Source organism: Aethalodelphis obliquidens, unplaced genomic scaffold, assembly GCF_003676395.1.
Source record: "Aethalodelphis obliquidens isolate GAN/ISIS:26980383/991018 unplaced genomic scaffold, ASM367639v1 scaffold8, whole genome shotgun sequence".
In the NCBI taxonomy this organism is placed as follows: Eukaryota; Metazoa; Chordata; class Mammalia; order Artiodactyla; family Delphinidae; genus Aethalodelphis; species Aethalodelphis obliquidens.
This window is the reverse complement of record NW_020837952.1, coordinates 57,934,328-57,937,093: the sequence shown is the minus strand read 5'-3', so window position 1 is coordinate 57,937,093 and position 2,766 is coordinate 57,934,328.

Here is a 2,766-nt window from a genome sequence, read left to right as displayed (position 1 = left end):
CCTGCCCTAGGGCCGCTCCTGCCGCCCCTCAGATGGGAAGGGGCGGGGCCTGCGCCAAGCTGTTGGGTGGGGCTCTGAAGGGGAGGGCGGAGATTATGGCGTAAGGGACTGAGGCGGCTGGTCACGGGAGGGGCCTTGGTCAGAGGACCAGACGGAGTCAAGGTCGAGACAGCCCTGATGGGGAAGCGGGAGGGTCCAGGGAGTTGACTCCACCTCCGGAGCGCAGAGGAGTGAGTGATGAGTGGCCTCCTCGACGGTGATTCGCCGTCTTGGCCCCTATGTGGCTGCCCCGCTGCCCACGGGTATGAACTTGAATTGGTCCTGTTGGGAATCAAAATTAAAAGTGGAATTTTCCTACGCCCTCCTTGGCCTGAGTCAGGAAGCTGTTGCCCTTTGGAGAAAGGGTCCAGAACGATTCCTCACCTCTCCTAAGGCGAGCAGAACTTTCTTCCACCAAAGAAAGCCTGGGATCAGAGCCGATTTCTTGTGAGGCAGCATCCAGGAAAGGGTGCGTTGCTGGGTCAGGAAATCAAAGGGGGAATTTCGACCCTGTGTGAGTCTATTCCAGCTCCAAGATGGAGAAAGCCTTTTGTCTCTGTGGTACGCATCATACCTGCCCTGCCTCCTCCAAAGGGTGACTGTGAAGATCAGGTGGGATACGTTATACCAGAATTGCTTTTAAAACTAAAATGTTGTATGTATTCTTATTTCCTTTAAATTTCACCAATAGCACCAGAGGGCTTCAAACAGAAGGATGTTAACATCTTCTGGACCACCTACCATATTTCATCAAATTTAAGATGTTGTCAGTTGTAAAATGCACTATTTTAAAGTGTAACTTGAAGGAAAAAAAGTTGCCAAATAAACGGACATCTGTTGTAAGATGTATGCTGATTTCAGAAATATATGTATTTTTTTTTAATCTTTTTTTTTAGGGTGCACCAAGCATAATGCAAGATCTTCCCATGACCAGGGATCGAACCCGTGTCCCCTACATTGGGAATGTGGAGTCTTAACCACTGGACCACCAGATATATATATACTTTTAAAGCACGACTACAATAGGAATGGCGTGAAGCAGGGGAACAAGCACTGAGGTCTAGGCCCTGTTCTGCCTTGGTAACTAAGTGTACAACCTTGGGCAAGACGGTTATGCTTTCTAGACTTGTTTCCATATCTGTTTGAAGGAAGAACGAGAAGAACTCTTAGGTTTCTTTCAGCTGTGATATTTTATGATTCCCACACTGCTCTGTCACTCAAATCTTCTCACTTCCCTCCATCTTGGTGTGGCCTTGCCGTTCTAGTTCCAGTCATCATTTTACTTGAATGACTCCAAGGGCCTGCTGACCTCTCTTCCTCTCGTCTTGACTCCCCACCATTCATCTATACCTTGTACTCACCCTACAGAATGTTGAGGACCCAAACACAGTTGCACATGATTGTCACATTCAAATTCAGAGAGATAATATACAGGTAGAGTTGTGTTATTTGCTGGCTATAGAAGACAGTGTGAACCTCACGGGAGGAAGGATTGGTTTAAGTTTGAAAAAGACAATACAAGTTAGTGCTTTAAGTTTAGCTCTTAAAAGTCTTCACTGCAAAAAAGGCAGGTCTCAGGCTTCCCTGGTGGCGCAGTGGTTGGGAGTCCGCCTGCCGATGCAGGGGACACGGGTTCGTACCCCAGTCCGGGAGGATCCCACATGCCGTGGAGCGGCTAGGCCCGTGAGCCACGGCCACTGAGCCTGCGCGTCCGGAGCCTGTGCTCTGCAGTGGGAGAGGCCACAACAGTGAGAGGCCCGCGTACCGCAAAAAAAAAAAAAAAAGGCAGGTCTCTAGGCAAGATAGGTCCACTCCTTTCCTAGATTTGGTTTTATGCCTTCTGGAAAAAGGAGGGTGAAAGCTAGGAAATTAATTGAATGAAAATAGACATTGTTTCCATTAGAGGAGACAGGCTATGCAGAGCATAGCATCCCTCAAGGTAAAGTGTGATAGCTCCATCACTCACTTTGGATACAAAACTCCAGGGAATAATGACAGGGGTCCAACTTCATGCCCACTGAAGATGAACTGACCTCACAAAAACTTTTCCATCTCTAATTTCTGTGTCTACTTCTTACCAAGATGATCCCTGTCTCACCCTCCACACATGGGTGAGATGATGTAATGGCTAATTTGGCCAAGGATTGAGGAGCAAAAATAAAACACAGTTCAGTTATTGTTCAAACAGCAATGTTTAGTTGTACAACACATAAAGTCTAGCAACATTTACACAACCAGTTTGAGTGTCTGTTTGCTTACTTTCAACTGGGAAAATTAATCATAATGTCACCAAAAGGTTGGCTGGGACTGGTAACATTTAAGAAATGGGTCGTTCTTGCATCCCCTAGGCTTGGGCCTCTTGCTCCATCAGGACTTGGTTGTAGATGAATGGCCCACAAGTCACCAGCCTTTGAGCAAGTTGTGTCCAGGTGGAAATGGTGGGGCAGTGGGCAAGGGGTATTCCATAAAGACATAGTGTGTGGGGCGGTGGCAGCTGACATTCGCAAACATTCATGCATCTGATGCGGGGCTGTACCCTCCACTGGGGATTTTCCACTAGCCTACAGTGACCAACTGTGGCCAGGCTGATTCATTACTCACGTTAATGGAGTGGGGGAGGGGGTGGGGTGGAGTAGTCAGGGTGGGTGGGAAGAGATTCCCTCTTATTGCTAAGTGGACAGAAGGGTGCTTTTTTCCTCCTAGAGTTCACATCCTGTGACTTTCTGG